At 37.3% G+C, this 268-nt stretch overlaps 1 protein-coding gene across 1 annotated transcript in view; it reads right to left on the bottom strand.

The window, feature by feature from the left end:
- Positions 1-268, bottom strand: part of LOC119591529 (tumor suppressor candidate 3-like) — an 8,742-nt gene that overhangs the window by 2,342 nt on the left and 6,132 nt on the right. The window lies entirely within an intron of this gene.

Raw genomic sequence — 268 nt, forward strand, 5'->3', positions numbered from 1 at the left:
CCCTACTGACACCAAGCAGATTCAACGAACCTATTCTCCTGGACAGTTATGAACACTGCAAAGAGTAGTTTAGGGAGCTAATATACCCTCTCAAGTGAGATAAAGAACCTGCTTAATATAGAGGGTAAAGGGAAGGCCCAGAACAAGAAAATAGGTTGTATGCCCAAGATATATGATGCAAAGTTGAACAATATCCTTTTTATAAATGTTATGAATACTGGATTCACAAAAAAAGGTTACAGTATTGATTCAGCATTCCAAATCTGAC

Source organism: Penaeus monodon, chromosome 28, assembly GCF_015228065.2.
Source record: "Penaeus monodon isolate SGIC_2016 chromosome 28, NSTDA_Pmon_1, whole genome shotgun sequence".
Classification (NCBI taxonomy): domain Eukaryota; kingdom Metazoa; phylum Arthropoda; class Malacostraca; order Decapoda; family Penaeidae; genus Penaeus; species Penaeus monodon.